This window comes from Podarcis cretensis (assembly GCF_951804945.1).
Source record: "Podarcis cretensis genome assembly, chromosome: 7".
Taxonomy (NCBI): Eukaryota; Metazoa; Chordata; class Lepidosauria; order Squamata; family Lacertidae; genus Podarcis; species Podarcis cretensis.
Genome location: NC_137176.1, coordinates 25,671,197 through 25,694,936, shown reverse-complemented (window position 1 = coordinate 25,694,936; position 23,740 = coordinate 25,671,197). Strand labels below are relative to the sequence as shown.

General features: G+C 41.2%; 1 long non-coding RNA gene across 1 annotated transcript; it reads left to right on the top strand.

Annotated features, from left to right (window-relative positions):
- The first annotated feature begins 263 nt into the window (after nt 1-263).
- On the top strand, nt 264-23,718 carry LOC307220975. The gene is made up of 2 exons (XR_013841240.1): nt 264-339; nt 21,699-23,718. It is a non-coding gene; the product is annotated as an uncharacterized lncRNA (long non-coding RNA).
- The last annotated feature ends 22 nt before the right edge of the window (nt 23,719-23,740 follow it).

Below are 23,740 nucleotides of genomic sequence, written 5' to 3'. Positions count from 1 at the left end.
CAAAAAAAGACAGCTGAGCAGATAAAGTCAGTATTCAAATCACTCTGCATGATCACAGAATCATAGAGTTGGAAGGGACCACGAGGTCCATTTGGTCCAACCCCCTGCATTGCAGGGACCATGATGTGCTTGGGCAAATGAAAATGTCTTCTCCTGGTGCTGCCAGGCAATCACACTGTGTGCCAGAGAGGGCCGGATTTAGGTTTGATGAGGCCCTAAGCTACTGTAGGTAATGGGGCCCTTTATATGTCCAGCCCTTTATATGTCCTTTGTCAACAACAAATTGTCACTGTTTTATGTGTTGAATATATGCTATATGGTAATTCATGGACCTAATAGGTATCTAAAGCCATTTGCACATAACAAATAGGAGCCTACACAACACAAAACACTGTTGCTGTATGTACGTTTTCTTTTATTTGTTTTTTATCTTATATTTTGGAAATGTACATCCAGTTTTTTTTCTTCCTTTAAATTCTTTTGGGGACCACAAGAGAGTGGGGCCCTAAGCTATAGCTTATTTAGCTTATACGTAAATCCGGCACTGGTGCCCGATGAGTATGTCTGGGGAGAATTTTACATAAACAGAGTACCACAATCAAAAAGGACCTCCATCTTATAGAAATAATCGGGTGGTGGTGAAATTCAGTTCAGTTCCAATTGAAAGGTGAATGTACCTAAGTTGCACTTTCTGAAATAATACAAGAAACAAAACACAGCCACCCTTCGTAATTCTCTGAATTTTGCAATGCAGCGCTCTAAGGCAAACAATGTGCACAAAAATGCTTATATTGGGATGTTATCTGCATAGAAATGCATGTATTAGCAAAAATAACATCAAATGCATTATATTGGGGGGAATCGTTTTGCAAAAATATATATATTAGGGGAGATGGCATACGAACGTGTGTATATTAAGAGAAATTCATGCTTAAATACTGATGAATTTTCTGGAGGACTTAAAAAACCCCCAACAATAACCCATGAATTGATGTAGAGATGTGGAGGACTTAAGGTCAGCAAAATGAGAAACTGAAAGATCCATCTGTCCCTACAGTCTGCTCACTACTCATTGCACTTTTTGAGGGTAACTGGAGGAACAGAAGAACAGCCTGCTGGATTCGGCCAAAGGCCCACCTTGTCTTGCATCCTGCTCTCACATCTGCCAAGAGGATGCCTGTGGGAAACTAGGAAGCAGAACATGAGCACAAGAGCCCTCTACCCTCTCGTGGTTTCCAGCAACTGGTATCCTGAAGCATCGCTGCCTCCAGTGGTGGAGGTAGAGTATAGCATTCATGACTCGTAGCTGTCAATCGCCCTCTCCTCCCAGAATTTGTCTGGTCCTCTTTTAAAGTCATCCATGTTGAATTTCCAGCCATCACTGTTAGAATTCCTGCTCCATGATTGCAGTCATGGGATTGTTGTCTATCACATGACGGTATATGCTTTGACTCCAAAGAGTGGGAAGTGACGGAGGCAGGATGTTTGTGTTACTGTGTTCCTTGAAGTGGGACTATTGTCCTTTGTTTTTTCTTTTTGCTGTCTGATGCTAGAGAGAGGGGCAGCCATGTTGCAGTGCTCTGTGTGTGTTTATATGTAAATAAAGTAGATTAGCCAAAATGCTGAGCTGCTGAGGTCTGTTACGCAAACTGCGCAAACTCTGTGGATCCCTAAATGTGCCGGTGTCTGTTGGCATCGGTCGCTGTGATGTTCAGGCTGAAGAAAGCTTTTGAAGCTCCCAATCAACCGACCAGGAGGGAGAGAACATGCCAGTCTGGCATGTGTCTCTGCCAGGGTCCTACTTGAGTGTAGGCTGAGCTCCTGACAATCACTGCCTCCTGGAGCAAGTTCTGTAGTTTGTCCATGCACTGTGTGAAGAAATACTTTTCTTTTCTAAATATTCCAACATTCAGCTTCAATTGGATGCCCATAAGTTCCAGGGTTTTAACATGAAGGCAACACTTAGGCATGATTTTGCAGAGTTGGAGTAAGCACTTTAGATATCCATTGTGAGTTTCCACAACAAAATGCCAGAGAAATGTTGCCAGCTGTCACAGACAAATCAGTGTTTAATCATCTAAGCAAAACCAGAATGAGTTTTGGGTAAACACAAACGTAGCTCTCTTATCGTGTTCATTGGAAAAAAGTACATTTTCTTCTCCTGGGTTAAGCTACGAAAAATATTCTAGCAAAACTCAGCCAGGGTTAGCTCTATTTGGTCGGCGCAATTCAAAGTGTTCATGTTGTCCTTTAAAGCCCTAAATGGTTTTGACCCTGCATAACTGAAGGAGCATTTCCACCCCCATCATTCAGCCCAGACACTGAGGTCCAGCTCCAAGGGCCTTCTGGTAGTTCCCTCAATGTGAGAAGTGACGTTACTGGGAACCAGGCAGAGGGCCTTCTCGGCAGTGGCACCCGCCCTGTGGTATGCTCTCCTATCAGATGTCAAGGAGATAAGTACCGTATTTTTTGCTCTATAAGACTCACTTTTTCCTTCCTAAAAAATAAGGGGAAATGTGTGTGCGTCTTATGGAGTGAATGCAGGCTGCGCAGGGAGGGAAAGCAGCAAGAGGGATTGCTGCTTTCACTGTGCAGCGATCCCTCTTGCTGTTCTGGCTTCCGAGATTCAGAATATTTTTTTTCTTGTTTTCCTCCTCCAAAAACTAGGTGCGTCTTGTGGTCTGGTGAGTCTTATAGAGTGAAAAATACGGTAACTATACAACCTTTAGAAGACATCTGAAAGTAGCCCTGTATATGGAAGTTTTTGATGTTTTATTATGCTTTAATATTTGTGGGATAATTATAATGGCAATGGTGGCTACCTTAGAGGTGCCGGAACTGAGTTCTGGCAGGTTTTGGCTGAAAAAAAGTCCTGGTAGTAATTAAGCCATGAACTTAGTAGTACTGTACATTAGTAGAGGCACAGTTAACCTTGAATAACCCAAGGAAATGCCAGATACAAATTCATTGAAAAGCAGACAAAATAGAAGCAAGTAAATCTCCATTGCAGTGGTAGACTTACGGGTCAATTAATTATAATCAGTGACCAATATGCTAGGCCCTATGCACAGAACAATGCTTTGCTTACCTTTGTCTTTGAAGGAAAACCGTACTCTTCTCTGATAGATCTATAAAGGGCTGTTTTGGAAAGGAATGGCCATTTTGGCATACACTATGGTCAGGCATTGCAAGGAAGTTGCTTTTGATGCCACAAAAATTGCCCTCAGTTACCCCTTAAACTATTAAGCAACTTCCCCCAAAGTTAGTGCAGTAAGTTGCCTTTCCATCTCTCATACATTCATGCTTCTGGAGCAGAATTTTCCAGGAAATTCAAATTCTTGGACGGTGTGGATTTCACTGCATATTTTGTTCCCGTTATACAAATAAACAAGATGGATAGAGAAAGTAGCTCGTTCCAGAGCGTATTTAGTATTGACCCAGCTGACAGCATGAAAGCAATCACAGCAAAGCCTTAGGGAGATTTTCTCAAGAGAAACTGCAATTCAGGATTGGAAACGACTCCTCCTCCCCGTCCCCCCCACAAATACATGTTTTTCAGAGTGGGGGCTGGGGAGATGCAAGACCAAATTTGCCTTAAATGTCAAAACCCCTTATAATCTGTACTATTAGTATGAATCTGAACAACACACACACACACACACACACACACACACACGTCTTTATATATGTTTGGGGGGATAAGCTGAGAGAGCTGTGATAGAAACCATAGGAGAGTGTTCTTGTGCTCATGTCCAATTTGTAGGCATCTGGTTGGTCACTTTGAGGACCAACCAGAGAACAGGATGTTGGACTAGATGAGCCATTGATCTGTTCCACAAGCTATTCTTCTGTTCTTCTTCTGTTGTTGTTGTTTATATTTAGTCAGTGTTTTCTTGCCAGGGCAACTCACTGCAACTTACAGAAAACTAGCATACATTTAGCAGTAGTGATGTATGAAAGTGAGAGCTGGACCATAAAGAAGGCTGATCGCCGAAGAATTGATGCTTTTGAATTATGGTGCTGGAGGAGACTCTTGAGAGTCCCATGGACTGCGAGAAGATCAAACCTATCCATTCTTAAAGAAATCAGCCCTGAGTGCTCACTGGAAGGACAGATCCTGAAGCTGAGGCTCCAATACTTTGGCCACCTCATGAGAAGAGAAGACTCCCTGGAAAAGACCCTGATGTTGGGAAAGATGGAAGGCACAAGGAGAAGGGGATGACAGAGGACGAGATGGTTGGACAGTGTTCTCGAAGCTACCAGCATGAGTTTGACCAAACTGCGGGAGGCAGTGGAAGACAGGAGTGCCTGGCGTGCTCTGGTCCATGGGGTCACGAAGAGTCGGACACAACTAAATGACTAAACAACAACAAAGCATACATTTAAACCAAGAGAAAAACTACATATGTTAAAAACACCCAGCCCACATTAACAGACTAGCAAACACAACAAGGATATGAGAACTTGGGACAGTTGTCCATGGAAGAGCCTTTACTTTTTGAACAGAGCCATGCAGGAATCGATGGCAACCTTGCAAGAATTGTGATGGAACAGGCCTACGAGCACACATGAGCATGCACTGTATCAAAATTTGGGGTTAAAGCCAATGGCAAGTTATTCCAGTTGGAGCTGCCAAAGCATTAAAAGACACGGCAATATGAAGGGGCACAGCAGCAATCAATTCCACTTCAGTTTTGTCCAGGCTTGAAATTAGATTTAGAATATCAGCATTGCCTGGCTCAGCTTGGAGACCCCAGATCTCCTCCGCCTCACCTCCATTCAACTTCAGTCTGTTTGACCTCAACTTTTCACCCAGGGCTTCCAAAGTGCCTGACCTGACCCAGGCCAGCCTAATGCCATTAGATCCTTCCAGACAGGAATGGTTGAAAGAGAAATTCCAGTCTCAGTTATGCCTTGCCAGTACAACAAGGGACTTCCTGAGCTCTGATGTGTTCCTCTGGCTGTGCTTTGGTCTAACTTGCTCTCTGGTGTTGTCTCGAGATTTGTCCCTTGGTTCTGCCTTATGTTTTGTCTTTTGGTCCTGAGTTACCTTCCAGCCTTAAATTCCAGCTTCACCCACAGCTCCAGCCTCAGATGCTCCCTGAGTCTGGTTTCGTGCTTGTTTCTTTGTGATGACTCCCTGGCACAACTCCTGCTTCCCAGCTCATCTCAGATGGTTGCCTGTAGGTCAGTCATGTCAGTAGGGGGCATGGCGGCAGATGCCAGGAACAATTCCCGTCCTTGTATTTGTCAGGTGGGAAAACAAAACTGGGAATGACAAGGGAAAATAAGCAATAGGGTATGGGTGGGGAGCCTGTGCAGCTCCCATCATCCTTAAGCAACATCTGGAGAGATAGAGGTTTCTCATTTAAAAATAATAATAAAAAATATGTAACCATCAAGAAAAATGCATCTGTAGTTGTTCAGATTAAAAAGTTAAATGTTTATTTAAAGCCAATGTCTGCAGTTTTGGAAATGGGCGCTCTAACTGAACTGTGAACTTAGCTGAATGGACATCACAGTAAAGGTAAAGGTAAAGGGACCCCTGACCATTAGGTCCAGTCATGGCCGACTCTGGGGTTGCGGCGCTCATCTCACTTTATTGGCCGAGGGAGCCGGCGTACAGCTTCTGGGTCATGTGGCCAACATGACTAAGCCGCTTCTGGCGAACCAGAGCAGCACACGGAAACGCCGTTTACCTTCCCGCTGGAGCGGTACCTATTTATCTACTTGCACTTTGATGCTAGGTTGGCAGGAGCAAGGACTGAGCAATGAGAGCTCACCCCGTCGCGGGGATTTGAACCACTAACCTTCTGATTAGCAAGTCCTTGGCTCTGTGGTTTAACCCACAGCACCACCTGCGTCCCTTTGGACATTACAGTAGCATAACCTAGTTTTTAGGTTCTTTTTCTGCTCTTGTAATCCGTTTCCAAAGGCTAAGCCAGAATCAAACATCCTTCACTAGCTGCCTGTCTTTTCCATTTCCATTTTTACTTTCCTTTTCTGCCCTCCCTTCCTTGTGGACTTGAAATATGGTCTCAGATCATTCATATCCTTCACAGGTAAATTATTTCCAGTAAAGGTAGTTCAAGCGATCACGACTCAGATCTCCATTCACCAGAAGGAACACAGCTTGCCTGTCCTATCTCAGTCTCTATCTCCAGGAGTGGGAGTAGAAAGATGTCTTCTGCTCCAGCTAGCAACATCTTTTATCCTTGCTTAACATACTGAACATATTTGTTTAAAATATATCCAATGTGTATGTGTGTGTGTGAGAGAGAGAGAGAGAGAGAGAGAGAGTGAGTGGGGGAACACCAGGGTGCAGCCCAGCTTTGCTTATGCAACCACACAGCATGGTTAATGCCAGGAATCTGTTCTCAAAGCAATGAAAAATGGTCAAGGACCCAATGTTTTCTGTGAAACAGTGAGGCCTTGCTCCTGTAGAGCTGACAACTCTACTGCTTTTCCAGAGCAACACGTTGCTGAACTTGGAGAGCAGGACAGGCTCCAGGCCCTGACATGGCTGATTGATCGGGCCTCTATTCTGAGACCAGCACACCTGATGCTGAGCAAAGATTGGATCACCTGGATTTGCCATTGTCTGCTTGTACCATGGTATCCTGACATTAAAGCTTTTTGTGACGGCATTCACAGCTATCTTTCTAAGCATTCAGACTGGGCAAACCAGCTAGATGGGTGGGGTATAAATAATAAAAATTATTGCTATAATTATCATCATTATCATATGTCTTCATCTCCCTCCCATCTCTGCCAACAATATATAGAATATTTTGTTTCCCACGTACCATCTAGTCCAGTGTTTCTCAACCTTTTTCCAACCATGGCCCCCTTCTGACCTTGTTTCCTTTCTGTAGCCCCTCCCTGTCCTACTGGTAGAAAGGTAGCTATTTTGTTTGTAAATAGAACATGTTTTAGTTATCATTTTTTATAATTATATAAACTATATAATTTCACCTGTGGCCTCCCGTGGAGAAACATTGATCTAGACCAGCCTTTCTCAACCTTGAGTCCCCAGATGTTGTTGGACTACAACTCCCATCATACCTAGTTAGCAGGACCAGTGTTCAGGGATGATGGGAGTTGTAGTCCAACAACATTTGGGGGCCCACGGTTGAGAAAGGCGGCTCCTAAAAGATTTATTGCCCTCCAGGTATTTCTAGCAACAGTTTTGTGTGTTTGTGTTCTTCTGATAGCTTCTTATGGTTACAATGCCATTGGGGCTCCAGGTGATACAGAAATTATTCCCTGCTTAAATTTACTTCCTCAACCAACAAAGTCAAATAATAAAAGCTAGTTTGAACTCCTTGTGATACTCTAGCACAGGGATGAGAAGTCTGTGGTCCGTAAATTGTTGCTGGAGTGCAACTTCCATCATATCTATCGGTTATGCTGGCTGCAGCTGATGGAAGGCCACAGGTTCCTCATCCTCTTTCCCCCACTTGTGCAGGGGCTAAGCAGGAATGGGCAAATCTGTCTGTTTTGGTTTCTCTCAGTTTCTCATTTCCCTAAAGTTCAGTTTTCCATATTTACATAATAGTATGAGGGTTTGCTTTTTTAGGACTTCATGAAAATTCACCAGCATTTTAGTGCAAATTTATCCGAATATACACATTTTTGCAAAACAGTTTCTCCTAATATTTGATTGTATTTTCAATAATACATGCATTTTATGTACACTTTACCCTAGGGTAGACATTTTTGTACATTGCTCTTGACCGCAAAGTTGCATTGCAAAATTCAGAGAAGTGCCCATTTTGAAGCGTGGCTGGTTCTCTTTCTTTGGTTTGCATATTGTTTTGGAAACTGTGTATTCTTCCCTATCCCTGCTGTGGGGAGCAGAACAGATAATTATCAGAACAGATCATACTGAGCTAGATGGATTAATCGTCAAACTGATACAAGTCAACCTCCTATTTTCCTGTGCAAACAGTCTTATACAGTGGTACCTCAGGTTAAGTACTTAATTCGTTCCGGAGGTCCGTTCTTAACCTGAAACTGTTCTTAACCTGAAGCACCACTTTAGCTAATGGGGCCTCCCGCTGCCGCCGCGCTGCTGGAGCACGATTTCTGTTCTTCTCCTAAAGCAAAGTTCTTAACCTGAAGCATTATTTATGGGTTAGCGGAGTCTGTAACATGAAGTGTATGTAACCTGAAGCATATGTAACCCAAGGTACCACTGTAGTTAGGGATTTAACAGTGTTAAAGTACAGTAGTACCTTGGTTGTCAAACATAATCCATTCTGGGAGTCCGTTCGACTCCCGGAACCGTTCGACAACCAAGATAGATAGATAAACTTTATTTGCATTAGCCAACGGCCATGGCAACATAAAGCAAGCAATATATACAATTAAAAAGACAACAATGGGTAAAAAGGGCAATCAAATGACCAAGATTATCCTTCAGATAGTGGCCCTTAATCTCACTGCACCCTTGATAAACCTAGCAACCTTTGCTGTTGTCTGATCATTTTGATCTGATAAAAGAAAGAACAATGTGGCCACAGATGGGCGGCCTGGGGTGGTAAGTAAGATCCCATTCCTCAGATCTTTATAAAGGGGACAGGACAGGAGAACATGAGCCACTGTTTCCAGACTGCCATCTCCACAGGGGCAGAGTCCTTTCTCAGTTGGCATCTTTTGGTATCTGCCTTCAAGCACGGCAGAGGGCATCACATCCAATCTGGCAGTGTGAAGGCATGTGTTTGACAACCAAGGCGTGGCTTCCAATTGACTGCAGGAGCTTCCTGCACCCAATCAGAAGCCGTGTTGGCCGTTCTTCTTCCAAAAAAAGTTCACAAACCAGAACACTTCCAGGTTTGCGGCATTCAGGAGCTGATTTGTTCGGGAGGCAAGCTGTTCGACAACCCACTGTATCTCTATATTGTTTGATGCAGTGGTAGCAAACAAAGACCATGCTCTTTGCTCTAAATCATGAACCATGGATATTGTTAAGAGTTATAAAAACTTGCCAGATTTTGACGAGAATTTATTAATTCAACTTCTCAAGCTCTACTTGGTGACATCTATCTGATTTTGTTTGTTTTGAATATTTTGAAACGTTGTTGTCCATTTTTAAAAAATTACCAATTTCGATACTGTATGGGGGGGGGCGTTTACCCAAGGCCACCCAATGAGCCTGTGGGTTGACCCATGGCTCCCTGATCCAGGACTGTTGTTCTTCTACTTAATCTCACTGGCTTTTATTATTTCAGATTAGGTTATGTTTCTTTCTGTGAGGAATGGTGTAGAGTAATTCGCCTATGTATTTGTTCAGTGCTTGTAAAAGGATATGAGATGCTAGAGCTCTAGTGTCCCCAAATAAGAAATATATTTACTTAATCGGGTCCTGACAGAAGCTTCTGGTATCTCACAACTTCAAAACAAATAAAAAGAACGTGGAACTTACTGGCTTCCAAAATTGTTGGGATACTTTTGAGAAAAATTCTCGGAGTAAAAGAACAGAAAAGCTGACACCCAGTGGCCATTTTCAGGAAAAGGCTTGTTATTTAGTATTTAAAGATGAATGAAATGTTTGGGGGCAAACATTTTCTGCACCACAAAAAGAGGTGTTCCAGGCGCTCGAGATATTTATTCACAGATCTCCAAAGGTTTGTCTCCTTTTTGCTGTGTTGATAGGCTATAAGTTTGGTGCCAGTTTTTAAATTTAAAAAAGAAGTCTCCTTTGCCATATAGCCAAAGAGATACAAGGAGAAGGCAATTAATTATATATATATTTGCGCCAAACAGAACCTGATCAGGGCTGCAACACACTCATTCTGGAGCATAATTATCTCCTCAATGCTCCACCTAGGTATGACTATGGGGTAGCCACTTGGAGAATGCTCCTGTCACTCAAAACTCTTTTGCTCACTTGTGTGTAGTCCTGAAAAGTTAAATCTAAATCATTTGGGGAACTTTTGATAATTTGTAGTTCTGAAAGTTCTGTAGTTCTGTGTTTTGACGTACCCTTTGATCAGATTGTTTGTTTCGTGTGATTTATATTTCAGTGGCCACTGGCTACAAATAATAAAAATTATTTGGGTTTGTTTTCCCCCAAACCAGAATAAATACATTAAGTTCTGCTTTTTCAGTTGCAAATTTTGTGCAGAATGCCTTGTGTGCTACAGTCTGCTATAACCCTTAGTCCAGTCAATGTTTATGTGTGCAGTGATGAGTGCATCTATCTGTTTGTCTGTCTATCTATGTTCCTCACTGTTTTTAATATTTGCACTTTTGGGCATTGATAAAATATTAAAAACCTCACCAAAAAACAAACAAACCATGATACGTACAGTTGTAACAAGATTATTTTTGTTGTGGTACTTTCCTCATTTTCAAGAGTCTGGCATTTATTTATTTTCATAGGCCAACACAGCTACCTTTACTTTTTGCAGGACTTGTATTAGATATGTATAGTAGTTTCTGTGGATAAATTCCTGTATACAGTATATACTTTGGGTTATGGTGGTGGGAACATTTGGTGGAATCCCCTGATACTTTTCCTGAGCTTCCTCCACTCTGAAAAACATAGCTTGGACTGCTAATAGCTTACGCTGGCTTCTTGCAGAGCCATGCACACTGAAGAGGGGGACTATCTTATTTTATCCTAGTCTTATCACTGACATTTGTAAACTGGGAGCCTTTTTTTTAGGCTGACCAGTGCGATAAAAAAATGCTTTCACACTACTTATTAAAAATGCTTTAATGATATTTTAAATAATAAACTTTAACTCTAACATAGCTGTCGAACATTGAATGCATTGGAAGAATTGGCACAAGAAAGGCAGGTTGTATTCGCCGTTGACAGATGCACAGTTCAGATTCTAAATGAACTGTGACTACTCAGAAGGAGCATTTAGGCTCGCTGCGAATAAAGCAAACTCTGTTCAACGCTTAGTGTCAGCTAATAAAACAAGGAAAATGTTGGAATGTGCTTAGAGATGGCTAAAAAAAAGTAACAAAGATTAACAGAGGCTACTCTTGGCCAAACTGTGTCCTTGTTGAACTTTTCACATGCTTATGGCTCTTTTTTGATGCACTGGAAATATACCGCATTCACACAGGAGGACAACCAAAATGACTCTTTTCCATCTCAACTGTTCTAGTAAAATGAGGTTACCAATTAAAATAATCGTGTTTCAGCAGTGCGGTCATTTGTCACGTTAGGATACTACCCACAAACTACCCACAATACTGACGACCAGACATAAGCTTGTTAAAAATAGCCTGAGAAAAGAAAGAATGGCATGGAAACAAAAAGTCTTCAAACACACTGACAAATCCAGGAATCCATATATTTTTTTGAAGGCTCAGTGTGGTGAAGCTCCTTTTTACTGTAATATGCAATAATACAGGCAGCTGCCTCATCTCAAGTCACATCTAGCTCAGGACCCATCTGCACTTTAGGAGACGCCTCTTCCCTTCACACAGCAGTGGCTGAACTATCAATCCCTCTTCTCAGGGAACTGTGGGATAACCACTCTCATATAACCAGCATGCTTAAGTCTAATTAATGCATGAAGGGGTTAAGACCATAGAGGAAGCTGTCCTGCCTGGCTAACCTCACCTTGGGAGGAACTAGGTAATCAGGCCTATTGTTCTCTCCTGGTCTGCCAGAGAAGCCCAACATGCCAGGCATTCTTAGCTTGTTGCTGCGGCTCAGATTGCATGGCTCTTACGAGCCATGTTCCTGTACCGATAATTTAGGAACTTACACCACTGTAACTGAGCCAAGCGTTGTAGCCTGCGCAACTTTAGCTGAATGCTATATGGAAAAGCACATGAATATGATCTGTGGAGAGTTTGTAACTAAACTGTTTTTAGCTTACCAAACATGTGGTCTTTTTCTATGCTAGGGGAAGAGGGAAACTTTGGAAGGAACTTAATTTTTTAAAAGGTCTAATGGCCTATCCTTCAGGGCTGCATATTTTGTGATTTTACATCTCTGCTGAGGTTCTCTTAGAGAGTACTTGCCCCAAACATGGATCTAGGCACCCAGGATTTCTCATCTATCTATCTATCTATCTATCTATCTATCTATCTAGATATAGATATATATATGTATATCTCACATAACAGGGCAGCCCACAAAGAAAAGAATAATTATTAAAATACAGTATAAATTCATTTTTAAGAAAACTGCAACTTGTGAAAGAGCTGGAGCATAATTTAGATCACAGTGTAAAACTCATTTATCTACTCTCCATCTTAACCCACTGTCCCAAAATGAGCCATGGATAGCTGGTGGTGAGGGAACATCATGGTCCTTTCAAGTGTTCTGAATAAACTGTTTCAAACTTGCATTTGGTCTTTGTTCTAAGTTTCTCCGTAAGAGCTAAGTTCCATAGCCTAGCCCACCTTGCCTCTAGAGTTAAGTCAGGAGTTGTTATGTTTGAGAAGACAGGTGCATCTTCTGCGAGGTTTCCTAATTCAACAAAATTCTATTAAGAGGAAGCAACAAAATGAGAAGAAGGAAAAAATCTTAGAAAAAATAAAAGAAGGAGAGAAGAAGTTGAGGTCTAAACCTAAATCCCATGAGATTTTGAGAGAAATAAAGTTCTATCAGATGCAGTACATGGAGCTTATGAACCAACAAATAGAATGGAAGATAAGGCAAATGAGACAAAGAACTTTTGAATCAGCGGATAAATGTGGGAAACTTCTGTCATGGCAATTGAAAAAAAGGCAGAAAATGAACACTGTAACAAGTTTAGAAATGGATGGAAAAATTATCCATAAACCCAATGAGATCAACAATTGTTTTCAAAGCTTTTTTAAGAAATTGTATGCACAAGGGCCAATCAACGAGCAAGAAATAGAAGAATTCATCAGAAAATACGGTTTACCAAAAATCTCAGAACAAAGTAAAAGGATCTTAAATGAGGAAATAACAGAACAAGAAATAGAGGGTGCCATTCAAAATATGAAATTGGGAAAATCACCAGGACCAGATGGCCTGACGGCCAAATACTACAAAATGTTGAAAGAATGGCTGACACAACCATTGAAGGAAGTTTGCAATGAAATTTTGAAGGGGAAAAAGGCACCTGAATCGTGGAAAGAGGCTTTCATCTCACTTATACCGAAAACAGAGACTGAGAAGAACCAGGTTAAAAACTACCGCCCTATATCTTTACTCAATGTGGATTACAAAATTTTTGCAGACATTTTGGCAAAAAGATTGAAAAGAGTTTTAGTAGAAGAGATTCATAAGGACCAAACAGGCTTTCTCCCAGGTAGACATATGTCAGACAATGTGAGAAACATTATAGATATTTTGGAGCTGCTGGATGTTGACATTAATAGGAAAGCAGTTTTGATTTTTGTGGATGCGGAGAAAGCCTTTGACAACATTTGTTGGACTTTTATGAAAAAGAATCTCCAAGGGATGGGGGTAGGCCAAGGTTTTGAAAACGGTATAGGTGCAATATATTCTCAACAAAAGGCCAAATTAATTGTAAATAATGTGGTAACAGAAGAAATACCTATAGAAAAAGGTACACGACAGGGTTGCCCAATATCCCCTTTGCTTTTTATATCAGTCCTGGAGGTATTGTTAAACATGATTAGAAAGGACCAGTTGGTTAAAGGAGTTCAGGTCGGAGTTAGACATTATAAATTAAGAGCATTTGCAGATGATCTAGTATTGACTTTGCAACAGCCAGATACTAGTACTAAAAGAGTATTAGAATTAATTGATATATTTGGTCGAGTAGCAGGTTTTAAATTGAATAGACAAAAAACGAAAGTGTTGGAAAAAAATTTAACAATGGAAGAAAGAGAGAGTTTTCAGAATGAAACAGGCTTGGAGATAACAAAAAGGGTAAAATACCTGGGGGTAAACTTAACATCCAAGAATGTGAACTTATTTAAGGACAATTATGAAAAATGTTGGTCAGAAGTTAAAAAAGATCTGGAAATATGGTCAAGGCTGAAACTTTCCTTGCTAGGCCGAATCGCTACTATTAAGATGAATGTATTGCCTAGAATGTTGTTTTTATTCCAGACGTTGCAGATTGTGGACAAGATGGAATGCTTCAAGAAGTGGCAGAAAGATATATCAAAATTTGTCTGGCAGGGCAAAAAGCCCAGAATTAAATTTAAGATTTTAACTGACGCAAAGGATAGAGGGGGGTTTGCCCTGCCGGACTTAAGACTTTATTATGAATCAGCAGCTTTCTGCTGGTTGAAACACTGGCTACTTCTTGAGAATACTGACATTTTGGATCTGGAAGGGTACGATAATAGTTTTGGTTGGCATGCATACTTATGGTACGACAAGGTAAAGGTGTATAAAAGCTTTAAAAACCATATTGTAAGGAAAGCATTGTATAACGTTTGGATTAGATACAAAGATTTGTTGGAAAGTAAAACCCCTAGGTGGGTGTCACCAATGGAAGCTAGGGAAGTAAAAAAGCTTAATATGGATTCTAAATGGCCAAAATATCATGAGATTTTAGAATACGATGGTGAAAGGGTGAAACTTCAGAGTTATGAGAAACTAAAGCCTAAGGTCCGAGATTGGTTGCACTATCATCAAATAAATGAGACGTTTAAACAGGACAGGAAAATAGGATTTCAGAAAGAGAAGTCAAAATTAGAAACAGAATTGTTGGAACCCAATACTAAGAACTTATCAAAAATGTATAACTTGCTGCTAAAATGGAATACACAGGATGAAACGGTGAAATCAGCTATGATTAAATGGGCACAAGATATCGGTCATGATATTATGTTTGCTGACTGGGAACAGTTATGGACCACCGGTATTAAATTTACTGCATGTAATGCATTAAGAGAAAATATTATGAAAATGATCTACCGGTGGTACATGACCCCAGTCAAGCTGGCAAAAATTTATCATTTGCCTAATAATAAGTGTTGGAAATGTAATGAGACTGAAGGCACTTTCTACCACCTTTGGTGGACCTGCCCAAAGGTTAAAGCTTTCTGGGAAATGATCTATAATGAAATTAAGAAGGTCCTTAAGTGGACTTTTCCTAAGAAACCAGAGGCTTTCCTCTTGGGCATGGTGGGCCAAGCGGTGTCAAGGAAGGATAGGACTTTCTTTATGTATGCCACTACAGCAGCAAGAATTCTACTGGCAAAGTATTGGAAGACGCAAGAACTACCTACTCTGGAAGAATGGCAAACAAAGGTGATTGACTTTATGGGACTGGCCGAGATGACGGGCAGAATCCGGGACCAGGGGAAAGAGACAATGGAAGAGGACTGGAAGAACTTCAAAATATATCTTAAAAATAATTGCAAAATTGAGGAATGTTAGGATGTCAGGGGGTAAGAAGTAAAGAATTGCAGCAGTAAACAAAAAAACTTAAGAAACTTTTACGAAAGGGAACTAAGACAATGGACTTAAGGGTTGCTAAAGAATTATTAAACAAGGATGCAGGGATGGGGAGGTATGGGGAAGTCAAAGAAAGAAGGGTAAGAACCGATGAGTATGATGTGATACTGTTTTATATTGTTCTTTATTATATGTGTGGAAATTAATAAAAATTATTATAAAAAAAAAAAAGAGAAGACAGGTGCATCTTGTCCTTCTTGCACATACTAAACCTTGTACAACTCTAGAAAAGTGAACAGATGACAATCCTGATTTTCAGTGAAATACTTTTATGTAATGTGACTAAAATAAATGTGGCTTCAGATTTAATAGGACGCAGATTGGGGCTGGGTGTATCGATACTTTGGGCTATAAACAACATTATCAGCGTACATCATTTCAAGAATTTGAACACACAGCACTAGGAAGGCAGAACCTCTTCTGCAAATTCACTGCCATACTCTCAAGTCTTGCTAAAATTGGTACAACAGAAGCACCATTCAGGAAGGTGGGATTGTCACGTCCAGAGAAACTGAGAAAACAGTGAGTCACTGAATAAACGGCAAAGCGCCTCCTCTAATTAGTTCCAGCACTCTTGGCATCATGGAGTTCTCCCTGAAGTTAGAGCCAAAACTGTCATTGCCCTGATCAGATGCCCAGGTGAGTCCTTTCATTAGACTTCAGTGTATGCAGGGGAGGTCCTCAAATGGTGGCTTTTAGCATGATGGAACTCTTTGTACTCCATTCTGGACTAGAGAACAGGTTGTTTTGCCATTGGGATGGTGCCCAAAGTGGCTCATAATGAAGACTAAGCCCTGTAGAGATATCATGGTGTGAGAGCCAAGTCATGATTGCGCCTTTCTCCTGATAGTCACCTTCCTCGTGCTGAGTCCATCTAACTGTCCACACTGAGAGGCAGCAGCCATCCTGGGTTTCTGATGGACATTCCCAGCCCTTCCTTATTAAGCATAGTAATTTAATTTACTGAAATTGTAAGTACTTGTATGCATTAATAGATGCTTAAATCTGATTGGTTAGTAACTGAATTCTAGAGAGATTTTAATGTTTGATGTTTTATTGTGTGTTTTTTAATATTCTGTTGGGAGCTGCCCAGAGTGGCTGGGGCAACCCAGTCAGATGGGTGGCATGATAATGATCATCATCATCATCATCATCATCATCATCTATAGTTGTTCTCATTTGATTGGCTAACATTGGCCACATGGGAGGTATTTAGTGAAGGAGAGACTCCATTTTATGTGAAGCAAGATGACTGTGTTTTAGAATCCACTGTGAACACTGCTAAGTTGAGTCGAGTGTTGGAGTGCTTCTTCTCTGCTCGAAAGAGATCAAAGCTGCAGGAGAAGGTGAAAGTGGAAATCTCTCATAGGAGCAGCAAGGCATGGCTTAACTGAAATACAGAAAGGTGAGTGTTGAGCTCTGAAAAGAGAGGAAAGATACAGTTGTCTGGAAGTTAGAAGAAGAGACTGCTTGGGTAAGCATGTGACTGTAAATATTGTGTTTTAATTCATTTACAACTATAAGTTTCCACTAGTAAAGTTTTTGAATGTTAAAGTCTGGATGTTGGCTTAATTTTCAAAGAAGTCATATATAAGATATGAGCTTCTTAGCTGTGGTTTCGCTACTCTTACTTCAGTATTCCTGGCACCAAAGCAGATGCTGTACAACTAAGCTGAATTCCTTCCCAAATCATTCCCAAACGCATTTCAATGTAAACAGGTGTAAAGTGATGCAGCTTGGAGCAAACAAAACAGATACTCTCCAAAACACTAGTACCTAGGATCATCCAGTGAAGCTTGCTTGTGGGGGTTTGGGACAAGACAAAGGGATGTACTTCTTCACACAACATGCAATTAAACTATGGAATTCACCGACCACAGATTGTGGTGTGGCTTTAAAAGGGAAATGGACAAGTGCTTAGAGGATAAAGTAAGCTATCAAAAGGTACTAGCCATGGATAGAAAAGGAAAGGGGGAAAGAGAAAGAAAGGATAATATGCCAATTTTTACCTTTATCCCACCCATTATGCACTGTCTAGAATCTGGTGTACCTCTCATTGCCGTAGCTGGATATTTTGGCGAGTCACTATTTGACAAAAGTACGATATTTCTCAAATACTTTGCTTATGGGACAAGGTGCCGTTAACTGCGTAATTGGGAAAATCTCTAGGACCAGTCCAAAGTGTCATTAAAACAGCCCGTAAAGTACCCTCTGGAAACTTTAGGAGACTTTAAACTGAAGAATATTAATTAAAGTTTCACTTTATTGAAGAAATGGGCAGGATTGAAGAAATTCAGAAAATTAAAATTAACTTGAAAATAATTAAAAAGAAAGACACACCATGTGTGTTTCAAACACTTCAAAATATTAAAGGAGCCAGCAAAGAAAATTTACAGGGAGCAGGTGTTTGAAATAATTGGGATAGGTAGGGGGGGGAAGGGGAGAAATTCACTAATGCTACATATGATCTTTCAAGAATTGTTTCTGTTCTAGTCAACCTGTTTATAATTGTATGCACTAAAGTAATAAAGATTTGAAATATGTGGCATATTCTTCAAAGACTGTTTTGAACAAAATGTTTTTTAATTCAGACATGTTTGCAATTGATGTATGTTTGTGTCGCGCCATAAAGTGTTCCCCAACTATGGCCTGGACCTCTCAAGGACAGAGAAGAAAGATCTTGATGGTTTGCAAGGCTAAGGCTTGGTGTCTAATAAAAGGTAAGATAAAGTGTGTTCTCATTAAAAAGAGAGCACGTGTTGCGGATGGGGCCAGACAAAACACCCACGGTTGCCAGCCAGGCTGATTCAAGGGGCTTGGATCAGATTGGTGGCTGGTGTTACTGGGGTAAATTTGATGTTGCCAATTTAGGGGTGGGGTCAGTGGTTATTTAAGCAAGGTCCACAGCATGTTCTTTTCTCTTTCGCTGTGGACACCGGATCACCCGCCCGCCCTCCCTTGATTGGGCTTCCGCTTTGACCTTGCTATGCCTGTCATGGGGTCGTTCGCATTGGTGCGGGGGCCTGGTAGGAATTTTCCTTTTGGCTGATTAGTGTGTGCCAATTGGGTTTTGCCTACTGCGTAGCAAATCGTCACAACTTGTAAGGTTGGCGGTTAGGCATTGGTTAAATTGGTTGGTGGAGGGGTATGGATTGGCTGTGCCTGCCCCTCCAATGCTGCTGCTGCACGGGAATTCCGTTAAAGGAATTCTGGGGCTTACCATCCCTTCGTCCAAACCCCTGGAATCGGGTGCGGGCCGTGTAAGACCCCAAGGAGCAAGCGGGGAGGAACTGAAGGGTCTGTGTCTCAGCCCCAGTTGCCCTGTTCTTGTTCCTCCACACTGACTCTCGCTGGAATCCGGGAGTCAGTGCTATCCCCCAAGGCAGGGGGAATAGCTAGTCATAACCAATGCCTAAGCAACCACTCACAATTTGTATGATAATAAAGTTGTGGCCAAAATTATGCCAAAAACCTTAAACAAAAATTATGTGTGATGTGTGAGTTATTGGGGTAGGGGTGTTTTGGGGGACCTCAGCACGCAAAAGTGGTTGAGAGAACCTCCAAGTCAGTCCAGACAAATGAGGCAGGAATAGAAACGGAAATAACTTGCAGTGGTAATGCTAGAGTAACCCAGAAAGGCTTGAAGAATTAGGAAGCAGACAAGGAAACCATGAGGCAGGCTTTCTTTGCACAGCACACATGAGTTGCTCTAATAGAAAACAGAAGATACAGAAGGACAGGAAAGGGAAGTTAATGATCACGAAAGGGAAGTGGGAGTTAGTTAAAGCTACTTACAAAGCACTTACACATTAGTTTATGGAGGACAGGCATATCTCTGAAAGATTTTCCAGGCCAAGTCTAGTTTAGAGATAAAGAACCACAAGAACATACCCTCCCATATTCCTCTGGTGAAAACTGGGACGTGTGTCTTTTGGTGCTGCGCTGCCCCACGAGTTAGCTGGCTCACGTGAAATTACGGCACCACTGCAAGCACCAGCTCATTCCCTCGCTGAGCTCGGTGATGGTGGCAGTAGAGGGAGGAGGGAAACGGGACATTCCGGTATCAAATCAGAAGCCAGGATGGCTTCTGTAATTCCGGGAATGTCCCGGGGAAATCAAGATACTTGAAGTTGCATGCAAGAAGGGAGAGTAGGAGCCTTCAATTTGCACATGAGCAACAGACTGAGTAGGTAATGTGGTCACCGTCATTCTGACTAGAGTGAGATGTATTAGCAGGGTCAGCAAATTCAGCAGGGGGCCGGTCCACTGTGACTCAGACCTTGTGGGGGGCCGGACTATATTTTGAAAAGAAAAAAAAAATGAACGAATTCCTGTGCCCCACAAATAACTCAGAGATGCATTTTAAATAAAAGGACACATTCTACTCATGTAAAAACACGCTGATTCCCGGACCGTCTGTGGGCCAGATTTAGAAGGCAATTGGGCCTGATCCGCCCCCCAGTCCTTAGTATGCCTACCCATGTATTATAATAATTATTCCCAAATTTGCACGTGTATCTATATATATTAGCATTCACACTTTTTATACAAATCCGTGTCATCTTTTGCACTCCCTCTCTCTCTACTGAGTTTGGATGTAACAGCAAAACAGAGTTAATATAAGCTGCAAGTCACAAGCCAGCTTCAAAGCATGGTTTCATATGGTTGTTTTTTGGACACATACCAGATAGGCTGCCATCCCATGCACACTTACCTGGGAGTAGCCCACACTGAATTCAATATGACTTACGTCTAAGTAGATGTGCATATTTGCCAGGTTCAAATGTTAAAAGTTCAGCTTTAAAACCCTCATGGTTTAGAAGTGGACCTGTGTCTATGTATTATGTGTAGGGAGACTGAACCACTTACAGAGGCTATTTTGATACCATAACAAACCTTGGTTTAGAGTTCTTTGTAGAAGATCACTCTTTTATCTACTATGGGAACTTCTCAGCTAACCACTGCTTCCCAAGACACACCTCTTGCAGGCCCTACTTTTCACAATCCTTGAGTGTCTTTGCCTGCCTGAAATTCACCTTTGAGCTCTGATAATGCTCCTTGCTTGCCGGGATGAGGGATAGGGAGGAGTGTGTGTTTCACACAAAAACTATTTTACAATAAATACTCCTTTGCTTAACGGGAGCCAGGAGGCTCCTCTCAGATTTGTGCTTTTGTTGCAAAGATATCCTGTTCCTCAGACTGGATCTAAGGTGACTTTTCTTTCAAGCATTTTTCTTGTAATTCTCCCTGTGAATTTTTATGCTGAATATTAACTGGATATTCTGCCTACATAATCAGATATTATAATGCTATTTGTTATCATCCAATGACATTTGCTTTCAATAATTGACATCTAATGACGTTTAGTTTTTATATTTGGGAACTTTTGGTCGCTAGCGTGTAATGATTTTCATTGGATAGCTTATGAAGTTTTATTTTTTGACAGTTACCAAGTAATGAGATGCAAAGAAGTGTGGTAAAACAACTGAATGCTGAGGTAAAATTCACATTCAAAAACTGGAGACCATATTTGAAATTTGAAGGGCAAAATTAGGACACAAAGACACAATCCACCCCAAACTTCCAAGTAAATAAAGTAATTGTTTATTCTACAATGACTTGTGCGCACAATTGCTATGTCTTACATTTTAATAATACAAGAGGATGTGTTAATCTACAAAAACCATCTTTTAAAAAAGATGCATTTATTACACAAACTTCTGCATATTTTTATAGTTTAAAGTCTATTCAAGCCATTTGTTACTGTCAAGAATATGATATCGTAGAACACAGAACAGGTATTAAGTACCATGTTATACGTACTTGGAAGGCTAATGGCTTTCAAAATCTTAAACCTAGACCTGAACAGCATATTTACAAACTGTTAACCTTGATGCATATTTCATCTAACATTATATATAGGTAGTTAATTGTTGAACTATTAGCCTTCATGGAAGGTGAAGCTGGCTCTCATTTAAAACGTGTGATAATTGATAAGAGAGGCATACCGAGTTCCTCCAAACTCGTCCCCTTTCTATGCATTAGATCTTTGTTTCCACCCGCCACTTGAATTGATGGAGAAGTCTGTGGCGCCAATGAATTAACACTCTTTTTTATTATTATTTAGTTGCTGGGATTTTAATTTCTCTGGACTTTGCTACCTGTGTAAATCTCAGTCAGGGCCGGATTTAGGTTTGATGAGGCCCTAAGCTACTGAAGGTAATGGGGCCCTTTGTATGTCCAGCTGTCCTTTGTCAACAACAATTTGTCACTGTTTTTTGTGTTGAATATATGCTATTTATGGACCTGATAGGTATCTAAAGCCATTTGCCACTGTTGCTGTATGTAGGTTTTATTTTATTTGTTTTTAATCTTATATTTTTGAAATGTACATCCAGGTTTTTTTTCCTTTAATTTTTTTGGGGGCCCCAAGAGAGTGGGGTCCTAAGCTATAGCTTGTTTAGCTTATACGTAAATCTGGCACTGGTCTTAGTATATGGTTAGATCCATGTAGACTCAATCCCCATTCTTTAATTTAATTAGTTGTCATTGAGAAAGGTTGTGCAACCAAGTATGTCACTTCCTTGGTTGTGATTCCTTGGTAGGATGAAACACTGGAGGAAATCGTGTCCTGTCACACACTTTGAGAGCCTCTGGTCTAAGGGCTTATCCATGCTTACCTTTCCTCAATGCTTTCCAAAAACAGCCTGGCTTTTAAAGCACCATGTCTGAGTGCTTTCTCTCCCCCTCATCTTTCCCTGTGAAAATCCACTCTTTACTGCGGAATCAGAGCAAACAGCAATCTGCAGAAGACCCAAATTTTCACAGGGAAAGCTCTGGAGTAAAAAACAACAACAAAGCACTCAGATACAGAGCTTTCAAGTGCACAACTGTTCCTGGAAGACATGGGGCGAAAGTTAAGTGCACATAAACCCTTAATGTTCCTACTGTGGATTCATGCAATATTAAGCCTCACTTACACTGGGCATAATCACATAGCATTATACTAATAAAAAAAATAATGCATTAAGATACAGTATCCTTTCTGAGAGCAAAACATTTTTTAAAGGTCTTTGCAAGACTGCTGTGGACTAGTCATCACTGTCAGCTTCTGAATCATAACTGAAACCTTGCATTTTGTTCACCCGATATTATTTATATTTAAAACCATATTAGGGTCAGAGGTATGTAGCTAAAAGTCTTGTTGCTATTCAGTGGAAATTGACACACACATTTTTAGGCACCCTACAGGCAGCAACCAGCTTTTCTTCTGCAATATGAAATTGATGTAGAATTGATTGGGTGGAGAGAGGAAGGAGATCTTAAAACTCCATGGCATGAGCTGCTTTGCTGCTGCAGAAATTGGTGCAAATACTAAACCCTGCTTGCCCGCCTGCCATCTGTCTGATGAAATGGAACAAAACATCTGTTAGTCTTTAAGATGCCACAAGACTCTAGAAGTCATTTCAGCTTTTTGTCACCATCAAACCAGAAGCAAAACCTGAAATATGTGAGCTTTCTTAGGGACCTTGTAGATTGTTGACTGCGATTTCGGCGCATCCAAAATCTGCAGGCCTCACAACAGCAACAACAACAACTGAAATCCCATGTTAATTCTTGGCAATCCAAGGTTAATCACAAGTGTAAAGGTAAAGGTAAAGGGACCCCTGACCATTAGGTCCAATTGTGACCGACTCTGGGGTTGCGGCGCTCATCTCGCTTTATTGGCCGAGGGAGCCGGCGTACAGCTTCCGGGTCATGTGGCCAGCATGACTAAGCCGCTTCTGGCGAACCAGAGCAGCGCACAGAAACGCCGTTTACCTTCCCGCTGGAGCGGTACCTATTTATCTACTTGTACTTTGACGTGCTTTTGAACTGCTAGGTTGGTAGGAGCAGGGACCGAGCAACAGGAGCTCACCCCGTCACGAGGATTTGAACCGCCGACCTTCTGATCGGCAAGTCCTAGGCTCTGTGGTATAACCCATAGCGCCACCCGCGTCCCTTAATCACAAGTGTAGTATGCTGTAAAAAATGGATACCTTCTGTTATGGGCATTTCTGCATGTGTGGAGTGCTTAGTTGAGAGATGCTGAGCTAATAAAACTCATATATGTCTAAGCAGAAATAGTATATTTTGACCTGAAAGCCCTTTCCTCCAATCACAGCTGTGTGTGCAGAATGGCTGTGATTCCTAGCAATGAGAAAGAGACACTCTGTGCAAACCTTTTATACCATTTCAATCCATAAATTCTCAGAATGAGCTAAGCCCAGAAGAGCCTTAATATAAGAATGACTGTGTATTGCACCAATCAGTGCAGTGACACAAATGAGAGAGAACAAAATAGAGGCAGGAAGC